This window comes from Schistocerca nitens, chromosome 1, assembly GCF_023898315.1.
Source record: "Schistocerca nitens isolate TAMUIC-IGC-003100 chromosome 1, iqSchNite1.1, whole genome shotgun sequence".
Taxonomy (NCBI): Eukaryota; Metazoa; Arthropoda; class Insecta; order Orthoptera; family Acrididae; genus Schistocerca; species Schistocerca nitens.
Window position 1 is genome coordinate 191,025,085 of NC_064614.1, and position 24,267 is coordinate 191,049,351.

At 43.2% G+C, this 24,267-nt stretch overlaps 1 long non-coding RNA gene across 1 annotated transcript in view; it reads left to right on the forward strand.

The window, feature by feature from the left end:
- Positions 1 to 24,267, forward strand: part of LOC126245289 (uncharacterized) — a 556,618-nt gene that overhangs the window by 214,348 nt on the left and 318,003 nt on the right. The window contains exon 2 of the long non-coding RNA XR_007545381.1: positions 692 to 761. This is a non-coding gene — a long non-coding RNA (uncharacterized LOC126245289). The remainder of the gene's footprint in view (positions 1 to 691; positions 762 to 24,267) is intronic.

Below are 24,267 nucleotides of genomic sequence, written 5' to 3' on the forward strand. Positions count from 1 at the left end.
TTCCTATCTGCCAAAAAATTGTAAGTGTAGTTCACTGAAAATTATGAACAGGGCATAGCTTAAGTCTCTCTCAGCTAAATACTTTTCTATTTAAATTTAAAGATGAATGTATTTCACTAACAAACGTTTTCTCACTGACCTTTGAATAAAAGAAGTTACTGTTATCATAGATATTGGTCTTTCCGTTAATTGTTATTTATCATGAGCATATGGGATAAACTGTGGATCCTGTTACACTATTAATATGCACTTTCAGTACACAAGAGAAACAAGTGCTTAGCAAGCATGTTTATATAACTCACACAATTGCAGTTTTCAACTTTTACTGCAGTGAGACACAAAATTTATATATTTGTAAGATACTGACTCACCTTTTGCGATTTACTACAGGGAGCAATGTGATCATTTACTAAGCAAAACGTTATAAGCCTCAGTTTTAAAAAACTATTGGTTTTGAAGTTGACAGAAAACTGTTATAATACCTGTTTGTACTAATTACTTTAAATTCTATTTTTCCCTTTAGTTTTTTAGCAAGGCCATAAACTTTTAATAAGCAGTTTTAATTGCAAAATTACTTTCAGCAAACATTATTTACTTTAGCTCACTCTTTTACCACAGTAACTTCAACTTTCTTTTTAATATGTTCAAGAGGCATTAATTAGTAAAACACTTGGTTTTATTGTTCTTTCAGTAAGGACACTCGATAATCACTTTAGCTTGGGAAGAATCCTAAGTGGAAAAGTGACAGAGGATACATCAAGGTAAGTTTTCATAAGTAGTCTTTTGGTTTACCTTATAACTGAAAACAAATAAATCATCCAAATGAGCTGACCCTTCACAGTACATTTCTACAATTCGTTGGTTCCCTTACAGTGATTGCGCAACGTAGTGGTGAGTGCATGTTGGTGGATGGATTTAAAGGCGGAATTGCTGGACTCTGTCATTTCTTGGTGGCGATGATAGATACCAATTCCAGAACAGTCACAGCTCTTTATCCATCCATTCGAGGCATTGGCACATTGGAAAACGGCACGAAAAGCCTCTCTCGGCACCAACACAATACACAACTTTTACATGAACAGTTGACAGTTTGGTAGCTCATCCCCGACTGACTCTCCCTTCCACCTTTCCATCCATGCCAACCACATTTTGAGCGCGCTACAAAGTTCCGTTCCCTAGGGGAAACACACCACCTTTTACATACAAAATAGCTAAAAGTTCTTAGTGAGGACTAGTCTTTACATATCAGCAAGTAGTTATTTGAAACAAAACATATCGTTTGCACATATTGGTACACTACTGGTGCCGGCCGCGGTGGTCTCGCGGTTCTAGGCGCGCAGTCAGGAACCGTGCGACTGCTACGGTCGCAGGTTCGAATCCTGCCTCGGGCATGGATGTGTGTGATGTCCTTAGGTTAGTTAGGTTTAAGTAGTTCTAAGTTCTAGGGGACTGATGACCACAGCAGTTGAGTCCCATAGTGCTCAGAGCCATTTGAACCATTTACACTACTGGTCATTAAAATTGCTAGACCACGAAGATGAAGTGCGACAGACGCGAAATTTAACCGACAGGAAGAAGATGCTGTGATACGCAAATGATTAGCTTTTCAGAGCATTCACACAATGTTGGCGCCGGTAGCGACACCTGCAACGTGCTGACATGAGGAAAGTTTCCAACCGATTTCTCATACACAAACAGCAGTTGACCGGCGTTGCCTGGTGAAACGTTGTTGTGATGCCTCGTTTAAGGAGGAGAAATGCGTACCATAACGTTTCCGACTTTGATAAAGGTCGGATTGTAGCCTATCGCGATTGCGGTTTATCGTATCTCGACATTGCTGCTCGCGTTGGTCGAGATCCAATGACTGTTAGCAGAATATGGAATCGGTAGGTTCAGGAGGGTAATACGGAACGCCGTGCAGGATCCCAACGGTCTCGTATTACTAGCAGTCGAGATGACAGGCACCTTATCCGCATGGCTGTAACGGATCGTGCAGCCACGTCTCGATCCCTGAGCCAACAGTTGGGGACGTTTGCAAGACAACAACCATCTGCACGAACAGTTCGACGACGTTTGCAGCAGCATGGACTATCAGCTCGGAGACCATGGGTGCGGTTACCCTTGACGCTGCATCACAGACAGGAGCGCATGCGATGGTGTACTCAACGACGAACCTGGGTGCACGAATGGCGAAACATTATTTTTTCGGACGAATCCAGGTTCTCTTTGCAGCATCATGACGGTCGCATCTGTGTTTGGTGACATCGCGGTGAACGCACATCGGAAGCATTTGTTCGTCATCGCCATACCGGTGTATCACCCGGCGTGATGATATGGGATGCCATTGGTTACTCGTCTCGGTCACCTCTTGTTCGCGTTGACGGCACTTTGAACAGTGGACGTTACATTTCAGATGTGTTACGACCCGTGTTTCTACCCTTCATTCGATCCCCGCGAAACCCTACATTTCAGCAGGATAATGCACGACCGCATGTTGCAGGTCCTGTACGGGCCTTTCTGGATAGAGAAAATGTTCCACTGCTGCCCTGGCCAGCACATTCTCCAGATCTCTCACCAACTGAATACGTCTGGTCAATGGTGACCGAGCAATTGGCTCGTCACAATACACCAGTCACTACTCTTGGTGAAGTGTAGTATCGTGTTGAAGCTGCATGGGCAGCTGTACCTGTATACGCCATCCAAGCTCTGTTTGACTCAATGCCCAGGGGTATCAAGGCCGTTATGACGGCCAGAGTTGGTTGTTCTGGGTACTGATTTCTCAGGATCTATGTACCCAAACTGCGTGTAAATGTAATCACATGTCAGTTCTAGTAAATATATTTGTCCAATGAATACCCGTTTATCATCTGCATTTCTTCTTGGTGTAGCAATTTTAATGGCCAGTAGTGTATTTCTATAAAAAATTATTTAAATAAAATTATTCCATTTTAAAGACAACCAAAGAGATTATGTGAGAAAGACAAAACATATCACTTGCTCATATTGTGCATATTACAGAGATTAAACTACATTACAGTCTGAATGACGTAAAAGTTTTTAACAGAGAAAAGAATAAACACTCTCATGGTATCGATTTAATCATACACTAATTACCGAAGTTCAACGATGGGATGTTGAAGAAAACAGAAACCTAAATGAATCAACAAAAGGTATCTAGTGTGTAAGCCATGGTGTTACAATTGTACGTGATCTCTTGCAGCGGTGGTCACGAGAATGTACGTTCGCAAGAAGACCGGGCTCCGGACGGCCATGTGGCACTACCGAGAGGGGAGACCATCGTGTTCGGTGTATTGCTCTGGCGCATTGTACGGCATTTGCACCAGCAATGTGACCAGCAGTTGGCACCACAGTGACACAACCAACTGTTACAAATCGGTTACTTCAAGGACAGCTCCGTGCCAGACGTCTTGTAGCGTCCACTGACTCCAACCCAACACGATTTGCGACTTTAGTGCTATCAAGCGAGAGGTCACTAGAGGACAGGCTGGAGGTCTCTGTTTTTTGATAAAATCTGGTTCTGTCTTAATACCAGTGATAGCTGTATGTTGGATAGAAGGAGGGCAGTTGAGAGGCTGTAACCAACCTGTCTGCTTGCTAGACATACTGGGCCAACACCTGCAGTTAGGGATAGTGATTAAAATTCTTCTGGGTATTATGCCGCGTCACGGCGTCAATGACACGGCATAATTAGCCAGAAGAATTTTAATCACTATGACACCGGCCGCGGAAGCCTACGTTCGTATACCTCCAGTTAGGGTCTGGGGTGCGATTTGGTATGATAGTAGGAGAAATTTTGTGGTTATCCCACGCACCTTGACTGCAAATTTGTACGTCAGTCTGGTGATCTGTTGTGTTGTCATTCATGAATAGCATTCCAGAGGGTTTTGCCAAGAGGATAACGGTCGACAATATATTGCTGTTGTAGCCCAATACGCTATTTAGAGTGTCAGCATGTTGCGTTGGCCTGTTCGATCACCAGACCTGTCTCCAATCAAGCAAGTATGGGACATCATCGGAAAACTCCAGCAGTCCACAAACAGAATTAACCGTCCCTGCATTGACCGACCAAGTCCAGCGAGCATAGAAACTAGATTGCATAAACTTACATCCAGCACCTGTACCATTCAACGATGCACGTTTACACGTCTGTATGCTTGCATTCAACATTCTGGCTTTTATACTGGTTATTAATGTACCAGCATTTCACATTTGTTATTGCTCACCTCGCGCTTACATTAACCTGTGGTCTTCCAATGTTAGTCACTGAAATAAGTTAACTAGAAAAATGTATTCCCGAACTTTCATTGTTGTTTTTGTGGTCTTCAGTCCTGAACTGGTTTGATGCAGCTCTCCATGCTACTCTATTCTGTGCAAGCTTCTTCATCTCCCAGTACCTACTACAACCTACATACTTCTAAATCTGCTTCGTGTATTCATCTCTTGGTCTCCCTCTACGATTTTTACCCTCCACGCTGCCCTCCAATACTAAATTGGTGATCCCTTGATGCCTGCCGGCCGCGGTGGTCTCGCGGTTCTAGGCGCGCAGTCCGGAACCGTGCGACTGCTACGGTCGCCGGTTCGAATCCTGCCTCGGTCATGGATGTGTGTGATGTCCTTAGGTTAGTTAGGTTTAAGTAGTTCTAAGTTCTAGGGGACTAATGACCACAGCAGTTGAGTCCCATAGTGCTCAGAGCCAGCCTTGATGCCTCAGAACATGTCCTATCAACCGGTCCCTTCTTCTAGTCAAGTTGTTCCACAAACTTCTCTTCTCCCCAGTCCTATTCAATACCTCCTCATTAGTAATGTGATCTACCCATATAATCTTCAGCATTCTTCTGTAGCACCACATTTCGAAAGCTTCTATTCTCTTCTTGTCTAAACTATTTATCGTCCACGTTTCACTTCCATACATGGCTACACTCCATACAGATACTTTCAGAAACGACTTCCTGACTCTTAAATCTACACTCGATGTTAACAAATTTCTCTTCTTCAGAAACCCTTTCCTAGCCATTGCCAATCTACATTTTATATCCTCTCTACTTCGACCATCATCAGTTATTTTCCTTCCCAAATAGCAAAACTCCTTTACTACTGTAAGTGTCTCATTTCCTAATCTAATTCCCTCAGCATCACCGGACTTAATTCGACTACATTCCATTATCCTCGTTTTGCTTTTGTTGATATTCATCTTATATCCTCCTTTCAAGACACTATCCATTCCATTCAATTGCTCTTCCAAGTCCTTTGCTGTCTCTGACAGAATTACAATGTCATCGGCGAACCTCAAAGTTTTTATTTCTTCTCCCTGGATTTTAATACCTACTCCAAATTTTTCTTTTGTTACCTTTACTGCTTGCTCAATATACAGATTGAATAACATCGGGGAGAGGCTACAACCCTGTCTCACTCCCTTCCCAACCACTGCTTCCCTTTCATGCCCCTCGACTCTTATAACTGCCATCTGGTTTCTGTACAAATTGTAAATAGCCTTTTTCTCCCTGTATTTTACTCCTGCCACCTTCAGAATTTGAATTACCCTACATTAATTATTTTTTGGTGTTGTTACTTTTTTCCGTCAGTGTATTTAAGCTGCTGAGCACCAGTATTTTAAAGCTATTGACTATTTACATCGCTGTGCTTGACTGACTTAATATTCGTGACGCGGAAAAGTAAGGTGAAGTACCGAAATGTAATGGAAGGATTACGGCAGGTTTGCTGCTGATGACCGTGCAGACGCACGCTATGATGGAAATGTGGCGGGAGCGGCAAGCTCACGTCAGTGGAGAGAAAGCGGTGCCCACATAGGCAGGCGGCGTTGCACAACGCGGCCGCTGCTCGGCAGAATACGATAAGCAAACACTCTGCGCGTGGCGGCACTGTCTGTGAGGGGCGGCGTCACCTCTGTGGGAAGGCGGGCGACGAGTAAGCGGCCGACTGCAATCCCCGTTTTCAAGAAGAGACGTCGAACAGATGTGCAGAACTATAGACCTATATCTCTAACGTCGATCAGTCGTAGAATTTTGGAACACGTATTATGTTCGAGTGTAATGACTTTTCTGGAGACTAGAAATCTACTCTGTAGGCATCAGCATGGGTTTCGAAAAAGACGATCGTGTGAAACCCAGCTCGCGCCAATCGTCCACAAGACCCAGAGGGCCATAAACACGGGTTCCCAGGTAGATGCCGTGTCTCTTGACTTCCGCAAGGCGTTTGATACAATTCCTCACAGTCGTTTAATGACCAAAGTAAGGGCATATGGACTATCAGACCAACTGTGTGTTTGGATTAAAGAGTTCCTAGATAACAGAACGCAGCATGTCATTCTCAATAGAGGGAAGTCTTCCGAAGTAAGAGTGATTTCAGGTGTGCCGCAGGGGAGTTTCGTAGGATCATTGCTATTCATAATATACATAAATGACCTTGTCGATAGCATCGGAAGTTCACTGAGGCTCTTTGCGGATAATGCTGTAATATATCAAGAGGTTGTAACAATGGAAAATTGTACTGAAATGCAGGAGGATCTAAAACGAATTGACGCATGGTGCAGGGAATGGCAATTGAATCTCAATGTAGACAAGTGTAATGTGCTGCGAATACATAGAAAGATAGATCCCTTATCATTTAGCTACAAAATAGCAGGTCAGGAACTGGAAGCGGTTAATTCCATAAATTATCTGGAAGTACGCATTAGGAGTGATTTAAAATGGAATGATCATATAAAGTTGATCGTTGGTAAAGCAGATCCCAGACTGAGATTCATTGGAAGAATCCTAAGGAAATGCAATCCGAAAACAAAGGAAGTAGGTTACAGTACACTTGTTCGCCCACTGCTTGAATATTGCTCAGCAGTGTGGGATCCGTACCGGATAGGGTTGATAGAAGAGATCGAGAAGATCCAACGGAGAGCAGCGCGCTTCGGTACGGGATCATTTAGTAATCGCCAAAACGTTACGGAGATGACAGATAAACTCCAGTTGAAGACTCTACTGGAGAGACGCTCAGTAGCTCGGTATGGCCTTTTGTTGAAGTTTCGGGAACATACCTTCACCGAGGAGTCAAGCAGTATATTGCTCCCTCCTACGTGCGTCTCGCGAAGAGACCATGAGGATAAAATCAGAGAGATTAGAGCCCACACAGAGGCATACCTACAATCTTTCTTTCCACGAACAATACGTGACTGGAATAGAAGGGAGAACCGGTAGAGGTACTCAAAGTACCCTCCGTCACACACCGTGAGGTGGCTTGCGGAGTATGGATGTAGATTTCCCCGAAAGTAAATATACAACAACGGAAATTGTTTTTTCAATTGTACCTTCTGACATAATGCACGTCTTGAATATAAGATTCAAAAAAATGGTTCAAATGGCTCTGAGCACTATGGGACTTAACATCTGAGGTCATCAGTCCCCTATAACTGAGAACTACTTAAACCTAACTAACCTAAGGACATCACACACATCCATGCCCGAGGCAGGACTCGAACCTGCGACCGTAGCGATCGCACGGTTCCAGACTGAAGCGCCTAGAACCGCTCGGCCACACTGGCCGGCCATAAGATTCACGGACAAAATAATTAGTGACGCCCTAAAAAAGAGCACACGGGTCCCCTTGCAGAGCTGTAGGTGGTGTAGCTAGGGGGTCATGTGGCTCTCCCTCGCTGACGTAATTCATGGTATTCATGTGGTGTTTATGTGCCAGGCGGTTGTATGAATTCAGCACAGTAAAAAGAAAAAAAAGAAAAACCAAGCTTACACAGTATCGGATCAGGACTGAAGACTTCCTTGCAGAGACAGAACTCAACAAGTCGCTCTTATTGGAACAAAATCGACAAATGTAAGGGTAATTTACGGAGTATCCCACAGAAGTGCTATAGAACTCTTTACAATGTATACACAAAAAGGTATCTGTATAGATTATGAAGGGTATATGTGGGAATTATGAACTATATCTGTTAAAATTCCGCGGACAGTAAATGATTTTAATTTATCACACAGAAGCTAAGGCTCTCTCATCAAACGGGAGTGTGTGTCATGTTCTCAGTCAGGCAGTCGATTTGTTCGTAGGGAATGTAAATAAAACTGAAATTTTCCTTAACAAGCACTTAAATAATAGGCTTGCATGAATTTTACAACGGACAAATGCTTTAGAATGTTATCTATGAAACAGACTTTGGATATGTGGGATAAAACATTGTTGTTGTTGTTGTTGTGGTCTTCAATCCTGATACTGGTTTGATGCAGCTCTCCATGCTACTCTATCCTGTGCAAGCTTCTTCATCTCCCAGTACCTACTGCAGCCTACATCCTTCTGAATCTGCTTGGTGTATTTATCTCTTGGTCTCTACGATTTTTACCCTCCACGCTGCCCTCCAATACTAATTGATGATCCCTCGATGTCTCAGAACATGTCCTACCAACCGATCCCTTCTTCTAGTCAAGTTGTGCCACAAGCTCCTCTTCTCCCCAATTCTATTCAATACCTCCTCAATAGTTATGTGATCTACCCATGTAATCTTCAGCATTCTTCTGTAGCGCCACATTTCGAAAGCTTCTATTGTCTTCTTGTCTAAACTATTTATCGTCCACGTTTAACTTCCATACATGGCTACACTCCATACAAATACTTTCAGAAACGACTTCCTGACATTTAAATCTGTACTCGATGTTAACAAATTTTTCTTCTTCAGAAACGCTTTCCTTGCCATTGCCAGTCTACATTTTATATCCTCTCTACTTCGACCATCCTCAGTTATTTTGCTACCCAAACAGCAAAACTCCTTTACTACTTTAAATGTAGTGAAATTTGATTTAAACAAGATTTAACATTAATTTTACGTAATCGAATTAGAAAAGCACTACACGCTTTTATAAAAAACATTACGGTTGCTGCTGCCTGCTTTGAGTAATCACGTGAGTGCAACATATAATGGGATACCTTGCCCGATAGGCTTGTAAATCGTCAGTAGTGTCTCTTAATGTAGGAATCACGTAATGGTAAAAACACGATCCATAACAACAAAGAAACTAAAATACATAGTACCAGCCCAAAATACCCAGACCTGCTCCCTCTCATAGAAGACAACCCGCCCCTCCACCTCGATAGTAAATATGTCATAACAGAAGCACATTTAGAAAGAAAACAATACATATTGCCAAAAAATAGTTAAACAGATCAACGCTATGAAAAACCAACACAAGTATTCCACATCTCGACAAAAGAGCACAGTAAATATGTTAAAGTATAAGTACAGTATAAATATTATGAACTTTGTCAACTACAGTTAAATAGACGAATGGTATGAAAAAACTAGTATAATTACTAATCAAAATTAGATCCATTGAGACACAGAAACCAATATCGCAACAAGCATCAAACAACTGCAAAACGCAGAATAAAATCAAAGAGTTGGATATAAGAATACATAGCAAGTAAGTATACAAAACAAAATAAGCATATGCAAAAATAAAACAAGTTAGTGTATAGGGTGTTCATTTTAACTGGAGGCATTGAAATACCTCGAAAACCACACATCGAATCAAAACAGTTATAATTCAAATTTGTTTGTCTAGGAAGGGGTCATCCAACGACCCTCGACCCGTCATCCCACCCCGTGCGTTGGTGCCGGGGGTGACTGAAATTTTCGATAGGAACCCTCGTTTTTTATTGCAGGTTGCGATTCTAGGGCAAAACCTACATACATTTTGTCTGAAGCATTGTCTTCGTTTCACCACAGATATCGCTATAATCTGAGGAATAGAAATGGGTACACAATCGCAATTTACGACATGCTACTCAATGGCCATTGAATACCCAATGGCACGTGGGACCAGAGCTCCATGTTGCGAGGGTAGGACAGGCCAGTGTTTCATAGCTTCTAATTGGAAACCCCATTCGCAACGTTGTATTCCTCCGACATATCGATTTGGGGACTAATCGACGCGCCACTGTGGCCGTTGCTCGAGGCGAACGCTACTCTACTTTCCCTATTAGAGTAAGTGTTCAAACGCAGTACGCTCGACCACGACTTCACGACCTATTGGCACTTGCTGGTATATTTTATCTTTTAAATATTGCCACAGTAATAAATGCGGCGACGTCAAATCCGGTAACCTAGCGGGCCAATTAATAGGGCCACTTCTGCCAACCCACCGACTGGTGTAAACACGGTCTAATAACACCGTGCTTTAATAGCGTGATGTGCTGGGCAACCGTCATGCTCAAACCACATACGTTATCGAATGTCCAGGGCAACATTCTGCAGTAGTAGCGGTAGTTCCTGTTCCAAAAACGTTCGATATTTGCGTACATCCAACGTGCCGTCGATAAAATACTGACCAATGAGTTCGTTGACCATGATGCCACACCATACGTTAACCGACGAAGGACTTTGATGGCCAGCTTGCAGTAACCAATGGGGATTGTCTACACACCAGTAATGCATGTTATGCGGATTATCGCTACCATGGTTTGTGTTTGAAAACTCATCGGAAAACAATACCTCGGCAAAGAACGTGGGAGTAGTTTGCATTTGTTGATGTGCCCATTCACAAGACACTACTCGGTTATGGAAATCGGCGCCATGAAGTTCTTGGTGCAGTGATACGTGGTATGGATGATACTTATGACGATGCAGTATTGTGAGTATGCTACAGACATACCGGAATCGCAGTATAATTGACGGGCGCTTGTGTGTGGGTTGTGGTGCACTGCCGCTAGTACGGCTATTTCATTAGCTTCTCCTGTGGTTGCAACATTCATCGTCCACTTGCTCGTTCTTTTCCGACACGATAGATAGTGTGAAACCTTCCCGTCTCCTCTATATCTCTTTTGTTACGCAACCTTCCCTTCTACAATAACCTATGAAACCTTCCCTTAGGCTTTCTATCTCTTGCTTAATAATAACAAATGAAATCTTCCCTTTGAAATTAATTCTCTTTCTCAATAATAATAAGTGCAATCTTCGCATACAAATTTAATTGCTGTTTATTAAAAGTGATTTTCTGATTACTTCGACGAAACATAGAATGTGTCGTCGTCGTGGCCCTGAGTCTTTACCTGCAATAACCCAAAACTGTTCCTTACCTTTTTTTCTGTTACTGCATCGCCATCTGACTGCTAAATCGAACTGCGACATGAATATACTTACTCTGGTTTACTACACTCTATTAGCTGCTGGTGGGCTGTCATAATAAGTGGCTGTATTTATTACCAAAGCTGACGTTACTCATTAATAGCAAAGCTGACGTTATTCTTTAATTAATTTGACTGAAGTTACGTAATTCATAGTTAAACTTTTTCTTGACAACAATAAAATTTTGCAAAGTTTTACGTTGATGGTTTTTGGGATGGATTATAATCAGTAATGCAATATTACTGGCAAAAATTAATTATATTCTGAATGAAATGATTTTACGAACGTTCAAATGGGACTTACTTTTTACAATAATCTTACAACTAGCATTGCGCAAACATACCTTCAGTAGCCTTGAGTTTCTCAAAAAAATAATTCAATAATATTAGTTCCTCTTATGATAATAGTTAGCTGATGTCTCTGTATATCCGTTTATAATCTCTTGTAAACCATCGCTGGTGGCTGGCAGGCACACCGCTCCTCACAACCTCTCGCTTCAGACCTGCTACCGACTCGCTTCACATCTCGCTTACTACTGACTTCCTAAGAACGCTTAAGTGCGGCCTGTCCCGCCAACAATGCTTTCTGGTGCAGACAATCCCTGCTACCATTACAAAATGTATCAATGCGCGGTCTTTCCCGCTCTTTTCTTAAAATGTAGCCATACGCGGTCTTTTCCGCCCTTTTTAAAATTATATCAATGTGCGGTCTCTCCCGCGAACAATACTTTGGTGCAGACGTTCCCTGCTACCAAAATTATTTCCAGCATGACAAATATTTATTATTCCTACTTAATCCTATTAATAAAATATAAAAATCTTCCATAAATTGTGGTTTGACAATAGACAATAGAAATATACACGTCTTACAAGTGTGCAGGCAATAAACACTGCGCAAGTATTGTAATGTTTAGATCCGCTGTCTGTTGTGCGTCTGCACGACAGGTGAGGTCCCGCAGCAGTGTAGTGCCTTTTATGATGCGCCGTAGTTCGCTACACGACGAATCGGATTCCCAATTGAAAGTTATGAAGTTCTGGCCTACCCTACCCTCGCAGCATGGAACTGGGGTCCCATGTGCCGTTTTGATACTCAAGGGCCATTGAGCAGCATGTCGTAAATTACGATTGTTGACCCATTTCTGTTCCTCAGATTACAGACCGATCTGTGTTGAAACGAAGAAAATGCTTGCGACAAAACGTATGTAGATTTTGCCGTAGAATCGTAATTTTCAATAAAAATGGCGATTCCCTTGAAAATTTTAAAGTTGCCCCCGCCACTCGTGCACAGGTTGCGGTATTGGGTCGAGTATGGTATCTTTGGATGTCCCCAGCCGAAAAAAACAAATTGAAATCATAACTTTTTTTGGGTCCTACGTGAAGTTTTCGAGATATTTTAATGTCTTCAGTTAAAATGAACACCCAGTATAAGGATACATTTTCGTGTAGGAGATCGTAACAGTTGTTAAAACAAACCACTGCAAAAAAACAGTAAATATTTGTAATTAGTGTGTAAGTCATTTCACTGTAGTTAGTGTGGGATATTATATAAGTTGTACAACTTTGCATTATATAAGGTGTACAACTTAGCTTCCGCCGTTTGCCGATAGGTAGCGACAACGGTAAGTAGCAGTCGAAAGAAACAGATCGCAGACGTCAGGCAGTTACGTTGGACCTTGGTCAACATAAACTCATTCAAACATTAGTCGATTTGTGTCTGCATCATAAAGTTGTACTCGACTGAAAATATCAGTTTACGAGCCTAATTCTCGCCATTTGCGGGAGGTGCTACTGTTTTGCTTCAGTATGAAGAAAACAGCGGCTGCGTCTCATCGAATGCTGTCAAGTACGTATAGAGAGGACGCTGTTAGTGAAAGAACGTGTCGTAAGTGGTTTCAACGCTTCAAGAACGGTGATTTTAACGTCGTAGACCGGCATAGTGGTGGAAGAGAGAATGTTTTCGAAGATGCAAAATTGGAGACATTTCTGAGTGAAGACTCGCGTCAAACTCAAGAAGAATGGGCACGATTAGTGAGAGTGACACAGCAAGCCATTTCAAAACGTCTCAAGGCTATGGGCATGATTCAGAAAGAAGGTCCCGTGTGAGCTGAAACCAAGAGACGTTGAACGGCGTTTGTGTGTTTGTGAACAGTTGCTTCAGAGGCAAAAACTGAAGGGATTACTGCATCATATTGTGACCGGGGACGAAAAATGGGTTCATTACGATAACCCTAAATGCAAAAGACCATGGGGATATTCCTGCCATGCTTCCACGTCGACAGCCAAACCGAATATTCATTGCTCCAAGATCATGCTCTGCATTTGGTGAGATCAGCTCGACGTCTTGTTCTACAAGGTGTTAAAACAAGCGAAACAACCACAGGTGCTCGTTATCGAACGCAATTAATGCGTCTGAGCAGATCATTGAAAGACAATGGGCCGCAGTACAGCGAGAGGCACGATAAAGTGATTTCGCAGCACGACAACGCTCGACCCCACGTTGCAAAAGAGGTCAAAACGTACTTGGAACGTTAAAATGGGAAGTTCTACACCACCCGCCATATTCTCCAAACAGTGCTCCCTCTGACTATCACCTGTTTAGATCAATGGCGCAAGGCCTGGGTGACCAACATTTCCGATCTCATGAAGAAGTCACAAATTGGATTGATTCGTGGATCGCTTCAAAAGATGAGCAATTTTTTCGACGCGGAATTTTTACACTGCCCGAAAGATGGGAGAAAGTAGTGGCCAGCGATGGAAAATACTTTGAATGATACGTGTGTAACCAATTTGCTTCATTAAAGCCTCAGATGTTGCGGAAGAAACGGCGAAAGCAAAGTTGTACACCTTGTAAAAATTACTGAAACATACAACTGTACAAAAGCAGTAAACTTTTTCGTAATAAGTGTGTAAGTCACTTTATTCTAATAAAACGCAAATTGAAAAAAATTAAATTTCATAACTTATTAATACGAATTGAAATTGAAATAAACCATAAAAATAAATGTAACTTCTATGACTGAAAAGAGCATGGAGAAGGTCTTTCCTCAGAGAAGAGTATAAGAGCTAATTTAAGAAAGAATAATTCTAACGAAGATACGGGCTACAAATGGAGAAATTCACTGACATAAGAGACTTGGTCAAAGGTTAGATTGTTATGGTCCGGCACATGGAAATGAGCGTGCCGGAAACAGCGAAGCTGTTTGACTATATCGCGAACAGCTATCGTGATCGTATATAGAAAGTAGTGGAAGGTCGTTGAAATCACGGATAGGCGACAAGATGTTCAACTTCCACGCATCAAAAGACGTGGGGTCGGAGAAGTTCCCGCTCTGTAACACAGAATAGACGGCGATCTGTGGCAGATACGACGACAGAGTACAATGCCGGTGCAGATGCAAGGGTTTTGGAGCACACCGTTCAGTGTATATTGTTGAACATGGGTCGCTGCGGTAGACGACTCCTGCGTGATCCCATGCTGATCCACTCACATCGTCAATTACTATTACAGTGGGTACGGGATTGTCGAGATTGGGCCATGGCGCATCGAGCATCGATTTACACCAGGTCGGTGGTAATGTCCAGATACGCCTTCATCCAGCCGAATGGCTGTTACACACATGCACCGTGCCGCCGACGCAGGTCAGTGCTTGCAATATTGCTATGGGAGATATTCACCTGACCTTCCATGGGACAGTTATAGAAGGTACCATGGCAGCTGTGGTCTGTGAGAACGTTATTGCGGAGTACTTACTTCCCTTCATACTTGATGTATCCCTTGTCAGCGATAGCAACAGGATAACTGTTCGTGTCACAAAATCGGGACCTTTCTACTGTGGTTGGAGGAAGATGGTAGCGAACTCAATTTGATGTCTTGTTCACTAAATTCGCCTGATATGAACATGGTAGACCACATCTTTGACGGTACTGGGCCCTAATTCCGCGTCCAAAAACCAGCGATTAGTAATTTACGGTAATTACATGATCTGTGTGCAGAAATCTGATGTCACAGACCTCTGAAAAACTTCCAAGGACTTCTCGAATCTATGACGCGCAGAATCGCCTGTGTATTGCATTTCGAAGGGTGACCAACACGTTATTAAGCTGGAGGTCATAATGTGTGGATTGCTAAGGGAGAACGGAAAACAAAGGAACGGATTAGCGAATAGACTAGTGTGCGGGACGTAGGATGTGGGCGCAACACGTGATGGGGGGAATGGATGGTGGATGAAGCTTGTAAGTTTTTTGTTACATTCCAAGAAATATAAAAAAGACTGAATGACAATCTAGTGTACGCTGAATAGATATAAGGAAACAAGCAAAAGCAACGTGGACGGTGCCGCGTAAAGTATGGAAAACGAGTCATCAATACTATTGCGAAAATGAGGAGTATTCTCATGTCACGTCTTTCTGCTTGATGCAGTTAACTATCGCATGAGGAAAAGAGAAGAGCACAGTTCTCACCCATTGACAAGGAAGAGAGTAGAACTGCTTCTCAAATCGATCGTCCTATATCATTCATAATAATTTGTAACAGAATCTTAGAAAGTATTCAGAGTTCAAACTTTATAACCTAGCTGGAAAAAACACCGATTGTACGAAACTTCATTCGCGCTCTTCACTGGCATATTCCGTAGCATGGATGGAGGAAATCGGGTTGATGGCGTATTTTCCGACATCTGAAAACTTTTCATTCAGTACGACATCGACGCCTTCGAAAGTAAAAAACGCTGCTTTGCTATGTCTTATCACGTTTGGGAGTGTATCGCTAGTATCCTGACAGGTAGGACGCAGCACGCTGCCCTGGCTGGAGAGTTATCTTCAGAAACCAAAGTAATATCCGGCACGACCCACAGCCTTTCATGTTACACACAATGGTATAGCGATAGTATCAGTTGTCATCTCGAGCTTTTGACAAATGGTAAAGTTAACTATGTGGACAATCTATCCATTACTGATTACAGAAACATCCCATTACATCTCGGTAAGTGTCTGGTTGGTATCTATTTCATAATGAAAAAGAAAATTCAGTGTTGTGCACTTTCCGAAATGTTATAACGTGCCATATTTTGACTGCAACATTAATGAATTACAATACTCGGACATGTCAAATAAGCACTTGCGAATGACAATTTGTAGAGATATGAGATGGAACGACCAAATAGACCAAGTTAGAGGCAAAGCATCCGGCCGTTGTGACCGAGCGGTTCTAGGCGCTTCAGTCCGGACCCGCGCTGCTGCCTCGAGCATGGATGTGTGTGTTGTCCTTAGGTTAGTTAGGTTTAAATAGTTCTAAGTCTAGGGGACTGATGACTTCAGATGTTAAGTACCATAGTACTCAGAGCCATTTGAACCAAGGCAAAGCAATTGAGAGGCTACGTCTCACTAGTTGTGTACAGGAAAACTGCAATTTGTCTACAAAAGAGTGTGCCTACAAAATACACATACATTCATACTTGTACAATAATAATATACAAGGGACCAATATCACATCTTAATAACATGGGACATCAAGCGTATACGAAGTTGAATGGAATGAATGGCCCCAGGCTTGTTTCACCTGAAAAAGAGTGTAAAAGGAATGTTGCGAAATCTTAAGAGACAGTTTTGACGGTTTCCAACGCCATGTGATTAGTGAAACTGAACAGTTCAAGTATCTAGCTGTTCAGATAAATAATAAACTGTCGCGGAAAGCCCACGTTCAGGATCTTGTTCAAAGAATTAAATCTGCCATTTTTATTATTCGAACGGTATCTGAAGTGAGTGATCGTTCGACACGAAAATTAGTCTACTTTGCTTGTTTTCATTCGCTTATGTCGTATGGTATGAGATTTTGGGGTAAATCTTACCGTTCTAAAAGGATATTTTTGACTCAGAAACGGGCGGTTCGGGCAATAAGTGGTGTAAGTTCAGGAAACTCTTGTCGACCCCTGTTCACGATTCTGGGTATTTTGACATTGGCCTCTCAATATATATATTCCTTACTGTCATTTCTTGTTAACAATATTAGCTTATTCCCAAGAATAAGGAGCTTTCACTCAGTTAATAAAATGGCTCTGAGCACTATGGGACTTAACGTCTCAGGTCATCAGTCCCCTATAACTTAGAACTACTTAAAGCTAACTAACCTAAGGACATCACACACATCCATGACCGAGGCAGGATTCGAACCTGCGACCGTAGCGGTCGCGCGGTTCCAGACTGAAGCGCCTAGAACCGCTCGGCCACCAGCGGCCGGCCACTCAGTTAATACTCGGCAGAAATCAAACGTGCATTTGGATCGGACTTCCTTAACTCTTGTGCAGAAAGGTGTGCAGTATGCTGCTGCATCCATTTTCAACAAGCTACCTCTAAAATTTAAAAATCTTAGCAGTAATACACGTGCTTTCAAACAGAAACTGAAGAGTTTCCTTATGGGTCACTCTTTCTATTCTGTCGAGGAGTACCTTGAAACATTAAGCTGATTGTTGTTGTATTGTTGATTCCGTTTACCTAAACTTACGGCTTGACTTTTTTCGGGTTGATGAACATTTTATTTTTATGTGTTGTTACTTTTATGTTCTATGTTCATGTGCTGACACCTTCCATGACCATGGGGATTTGCTCCTCAATTTGATCCTGCAGAACTTGACCAGTTATTAGGCGTGAAATAGTTCGTTGCACTGCTTGTGTTGGTCTAATATACTTTGCAATGTCCTTCAGACATGCATTGCATTATAAGAACACAGACTCTGCAATAGTAGTATCTGTTTATAGCGGCGGGTCCGCCTCTCGCGACATTCAGTGTTCAGTTCCACATTACAAAGAGGTGCCTGGATACTTTTGATCAGATAGTGTACACTGCAGAAACAGTGAAGGTGGAATCAAAAGATAACAGGTCACACGCAGGCATGCAAACAGTGATTTTTACCAAGTTTCATAAGTGAATGGGAATAGAATAACCTTAATTTGTGGTGCAATAAAAAGTACCCTCTACCACTTATTTCAGTGATTCACAGAGTCAGTTGTAATAATGCATGTATAAGACTGAAGAGCGTGATGTACGTAAAAGTTTAGAGGATGTGTTTCTCCAGAGTGGACGTCAAATAGCTGAGGATGATTAGGCCTATCACATAACCATTCGCCAAAGGTATAGGAGAGGGTTCATGGAGAATGATTCTGAGACGCTGTATACTCCCGCCACCCGTTTCCTGAAGCACAGTGTAAGCTTGACATTAAAGTTTTTTTATGTATGGTACTACGTCATATTGTAATGGAAATGCCGTGTGGCTAGGGCCTCCCGTCAGGTAGATCGTTCGCCGGATGCAAGTCTTTCGAGTTGACGCCACTTCGGCGACTTGCGTGTCGATGGGGATGAAATGATGATGCTAAGAACAACACAACACCTAGTCCCTGAGCGGAGAAAATCTCCGACCCAGCCGGGAATCGAACCCGGGCCGTTAGGTATGACATTCCGTCGCGCTGACTACTCAGCTATCAGGGGCGGACATGTCATCTGGATCTGCTCAGAAGGCGGCCACTGTAACCGTTGCCGAAATCTTGACTTCCCCATCAGTAGTTTTTTATAATTTGACGCGGTATCATACCCAAAAAACTTCTATGTCAACAGACTCTGGTCGCGGAAGACTACACAACTGTAACAGCGCTAGCTTCTTTAAGCAGTACAATTAGTGGGCAGAGAATTTAACTACCTGTGGGGATCATCACTAACGGAGCATTAGCTCCTTAGAGCAAGAAAGGGGAAAGTAATTAGCCTCGCTATGTTCGAAGGAATCATCACAGTATTTTCCTGAAGTGATTTAGGCAAAACCACAGAAAACCTAAATATGGAGGATAGTACCCTTCTCCTCCCGAATACGATTCCAAATGCCTCAGTTCTGCGTCCATCGCTAGGTAAATCTGGCAAAATATTACTGTGTTACATGCTACGCTCAGCACACTGTACGAAACAATATCTAGGCTATAGTAACGTCTTCGTATAGCTGTTGACATCATTTCTGCTGCCAGCAGTCGAATATGATTCAGTGCAGTGCCTTGCAGGCCTGAAGTGGGTCACACCGTTTCAGCCGGAATCTGCCCAAGGTGCTTAATTTAAGGCGTCTCATTTCTCAGTACTGTGTCTTCTGCTAATTACCTACCAGCAACGAGACCAAGATAGTGTTCCAAAAACGATTGAGGCATAATTAAAAATGGGATAACGATGCTCATTTGAGACAAAGTGACTCAATTGGAACTAGTACATATGAAAAAGTTAATAGTGAGATAAAATTACAAACTTCGCCAGGGTTCAAAGGACACCGATGGGCGCATTATGCTTTGGTAGGTTCAGATGCACGTAATAAAACAGAACTCTTAAATATTTTAAGTTTCTGATCAGATTATGCCCTACATTCACGACTTCACGTCGTACCATTGTACGTATTTCGCTTATTTATGCTTGCTACTTACCGAAACTCACCTGCATTATATCAAGAGCCAACTTAGACGAGCTCGCACATTAGTGTTGGGATGTCCGAGAGCTGAGAACTGTGAAGTTCTCAGTTCTAACATGTTCTCTGTTTTCTCGGTAAGTGCTGCCAATTATTCGAATAATACATCCTTCAACAAGACTTCCCGTTTCAAATTGCTGATCGTGTTCTCACACAAATTCTAAGTTTTCAGTTATTTAATCGTTCTATTTTTTCCCGCTGCCTCTTACTACGGGAATTCTGCAAACGGTTTTGACTTGTTCATTTTTTACACAAAAAAGAACGTTCCATTGAAAGATGTGTTTACTGTGAACCAAACGCAAAGTTTTCAGAATGTATTTATCACTACTGCTTCTTATTACGTTTACTGAGCCGCTTAATTTTGGAGCATTTATAACAATTATGAAAATTAACGAAAAGAGAGCCAGCTCATTTTTAAGTTGCGTCGTCAGAATATAATAAGTGGAAGACTCTTTTTTATCAAATAGTTTCCTTAAAGTCGCCACAAAAAGACCTGCTTAGCAAAAAACCACACTAACCCAAAAAATTGTCTCTTTCAAGCCAAAGGTCGATTGTTATCGGGAAAATTAACTCAAAGGAATTTAGCTTTGCTTTATCTACATTAAATCACATTCTTTTGAGATGCAACCGATGCCACATTATGGGCGCACGCACGATAGTTTTACATCCAAGAATCAAGACCAACCGATTGTACTATCGGCTGCTTGATTGAAACGTACGGTGCCCCTAGCAGCTAGGCTGTGCTCGTAAAAGTTCTCGGTTCCTCGAGGTTCTCGGTTATGCCCTTCACTGCCATATACTACACTCTAGCCGCTGGTAAGGTATTCTAATCCCGAGGTATAAGGAAATCGTTATCACCAGAACTCGGCGAGCAATGGGAGAAGTGAAGGCTGCGAACTGTTCGTGACATTTAGACTGTCCACCGAAGTCCTAGATACAGCCTCAAACATCTCCGCATTGTCTAGTGCAGTGAGGGCATATTGTATTTCCGATAGTCACCTGGTCATCATATGTGATCATTAGGCCCATTTCCTCTGTTGTGGAACTGAAGCACAAACCGTCCTCTTCATAGGCTTATCGCAGTAATCCATGCTAATCATCTATATTTATAATGCAGTGTAAGTAGGCTGTCTAGGTTTTTATACTGGTAGCGCCACGTAGCGCTCTGTATGAAAGTCACTGGCTGTGCTCTGTGCAGTCTGTGGCTGGGTGGCATTGTTGTAATATTCGCTATTGTAGTGTTGGGCTGTTGGCTGTTAACAGCGCGTAGCGTTGCGCAGTTGGAGGTGAGCCGCCAGCAGTGGTGGATGTGGGGAGAGAGATGGCGGAGTTTTGAAATTTGTAAGATTGGATGTCATGAACTGCTATATGTATTATGACTATTAAGGTAAATACATTGTGTGGTGTCACCGCTAGACACCACACTTGCTAGGTGGTAACTTAAATCGGCCGCGGTCCTGTAGTACATGTCGGACCCGCGTGTCGCCACTGTGTAATCGCAATCCTAGCGCCACCACATGGCAGGTCACAAGACACGGACATGACCTCGCCCCAGTTGTACGGACGACATAGCTTGCGACTAGACCTACCAAGTATTCCTCTCAATTGCCGAGAGACAGATTAAATAGCCTTCAGCTAGTCCATCGCTACTACCTAGCAAGGCGCCATGTGTATCATTGCTAATTGCTTACTACTATGCAAGAGATGTATTTCAACAAGAAGAACATCATTAAAAGTTAAGTAGATGACAATCTCTCTTCTTTTCTTTATAGTTTTTCATCCAGTCTCCTGTTTCAGAATTTACGCCCGTCTGCGTTAGTTTCGCGTGCACCTAGCCACTCATTGTGTCGAGACCTTAGGGAATCGACACAACAATATTTTGGCGCCGAGGAGTGGTGCCGCGCCCACGTTGCAGTCTTTGTGTTATACTTGCTCTAATTTGTTTGTGTCATGGCTTCGCCGCATTCTCCAGATGTACTGTCCGAATTTTTTCGCTTGCAGAATCAGCAGACGCAGGCGTTATTGGAAGCCCTTGGACAGCTCGTCCAGGGTCAACGTGCGCTGCAAACCGATGCGGCACCCGCCGCTTCATCGCTACCGCAGCCACTCAACGCTGTCGCACCGCCATTTCGGCCCTTTGAGGCCCATAACGAAAGCTGGACTGAGTGGGCCGATCAGTTCCGGTTCCACCTCACAGCTTATGGAATTCAAGGTAAAGAGCGGCAGCCGTTTTTGCTTTCTTGTGTCGGTGTGTCTACCTACCGTGTGATAGTGAAATTGTTTCCCCGACGCGACGTAGCCACTCTGTCCTACGAAGAAATTTTGTCGGCTTTAGATGCCTATTTCAAAGAAACAGTAAATGTAGTTGCAAAACGGTATACGTTTTTTCGTACAAAACGTACGGCCGGTCAGACTAATAGGGAGTGGGTTGCAACTTTGCAAGGACTTACTAGAGACTGCGCGTTTGCCTGTGAATGTGGCCTCCCATATTCAGATACTATGGTGCGTGATGCAATTGCACAGAACGTTTCTGATGTTCGCATACGGGAACAGATTTTGAAACTCGTTAATCCCTCCCTGCAACAAGTGATAGACATATTGGACAGGCAAGACACACTTGACTTTGCTCAGGAATCATTTGAAACTTCGCCAGCAGTGTGTCACATTAATCGGCCCGCCGGGCCCGCTGCACGGGACGCTAAGCGGCCCTCGCGCCCGACTTCGCAGCGGCCGCCTCGCTTGCAACCACGTGCGCCGCGTAAGCAAGCAAATGCAGTGAAATCTTGCCCGCGGTGTGCCACTAGTCATTCGCGTGAAAATTGCCCGTCACGCCAAGCTATTTGCTTTTACTGTCACAAGAAAGGACATGTACAAAGTGTTTGCCAGAAAAAGTTCAGATCAGACAATCACACAAATTCCAGGCCCTTTGCTTCGCGCCGGAATCGAACCCAGGACAATCAGGCTCGTGGACCTTCGCCCATGGACATTCATGTAGTTCATTCCCACCCGTCCAGTGACACTTTAGCTAACAGTGACTGTGTTCGTCCCACCCAAAGTGTGCGTCGACGTCGCCGGAAATCCCGTAAAGTTGCAAGTGCTTCTGGACCTGTATCAGTTCAAATTGCACGAGACAGTCGCTCTTGTCGTCAACAAGACAATAAACTTTTTGTGGACTTAGACTTTGCAGGAAAAGTGATACCATTCCAGCTCGATACCGGAGCTGCTGTTTCATTGCTCAATCACGACACGTACAAACAACTGGGCAAACCGCCATTGCGTGCCGCAACTGTTACGTTAACTAGTTACTCAGGACAGCATATACCTGTGTTCGGACAGTGCAGCCTTCTTGCAACATACAAGGGACAGACAAAACTTGTGTCATTTTATGTTCTTCGTTCCTCTAGTGCTGTGAACTTGTTTGGTTTAGATTTGTTTCAATTGTTTAATATGTCTATTGTAAATAAGGTCCTATCAGTGAATCAGACTGTGCCTTCCGCCAGTGTTTCTAGTCTTTGTGAAGAATTTGCAGACATTTTTGCACCGGGCCTTGGTTGCGCTAAGAACTATGAAGCGCATTTGGAACTGAAAGACAACGCGCAACCGCAATTTTTCAGAGCGCGCAATGTTCCCCACGCATTGCGTGATGAGGTCGCAAGAACATTAGCCGAATTAGAATCTCAAGGTGTAATTGAACGTGTGCAGGCTTCTCTCTGGGCCTCACCCTTAGTCATTTTGCCAAAACCTTCCGGAAAACTGAGACTTTGCGTGGACTTCAAGGCAACTGTGAATCCACAACTTGTGACTGCTACTTTTCCTTTGCCCCGCCCGGAAGATCTTTTTGACAAACTGTGCCCGGGAAAATATTTTTCAAAATTGGACCTAGCAGATGCGTACTTGCAAATACCTGTGGACGAAGAATCCCAGCGCGTCTTAGTGGTTAACACGCATCTTGGCTTGTATCGCTTCAAAAGACTGCCATTCGGGTGTGCATCCGCCCCTGCTTTATTTCAGCAATATTTACAAACTATTTGTGCGTCGGTCCCTACTGCTGCGAACTATCTGGACGATATTGTGATCTCAGGGAAGACAGAAGCAGAACATTTGCAGAATCTCCGGACCTTCTTTCAGGTCTTGCGTCAGAATGGTCTTCGCTTGAGGAAGGACAAATGTGTGTTTTTTGCTCGTGACTTACCGTACCTGGGCCATGTCCTTAACGCCCAAGGTATACATCCGAGTCCAGAGCACCTTCGTGCCATTCAGGACTTGCCGTCACCGCAGAACTTAAAACAGCTACAGAGTGTGCTGGGTAGGGTAAATTATTATCATCGGTTTGTGCGCAATGCTTCTTCCATTTCAGCTCCGCTTCATCGCTTACGCCGTAAAGGTGTTCCGTTCGTCTGGACGACGGAATGCGAACGCGCCTTTCGCCAGTTGAAATCGGCGTTACTTTCCAATACTTGCCTTACGCCATTCGATCCCCGAAAACCCCTTTTGTTGATGGTAGATGCATCGGATTTCGGGATCGGTGCTGTGCTTGCGCACAAGGATGGCTCGCATGATCGCCCTATTGCCTTTGCGTCAAAATTGCTCTCATCTGCGCAAAGAAATTATTCACAGATAGAGAAAG